This window comes from Nannochloropsis gaditana, assembly GCF_000240725.1.
Source record: "Nannochloropsis gaditana CCMP526 unplaced genomic scaffold scaffold939, whole genome shotgun sequence".
Taxonomy (NCBI): Eukaryota; class Eustigmatophyceae; order Eustigmatales; family Monodopsidaceae; genus Microchloropsis; species Microchloropsis gaditana.
In genome coordinates this window covers 1-293 of record NW_005803014.1, presented here as the reverse complement: position 1 = coordinate 293, position 293 = coordinate 1, and positions in this window count along the sequence as shown.

Below are 293 nucleotides of genomic sequence, written 5' to 3'. Positions count from 1 at the left end.
CCCCCCCCCCTCGGAGGGCTTCACAAAGCCTCCCGGCGGAGGGGCCGGGACCGGGGGTGCTGCAGATACTCCTGTGGTACGATCTTCACGGATCGGACGCTGCTGAGTACTTATATCCTCTGAATCCTGCCTCGTTGCACTTTCCTTCACGGCCCGTTACCGCCATGGCACAGCTTGTCGTTCAGGGCTGTGGCTTGTTCTCTATTACCCTTTCCCTCGCTTTTGTTCGGCTCTTAAGCATCGGGAATGTTCGCTTACTCTTCTTCCCTCCCTCCCTCCCACAATACCCTCCC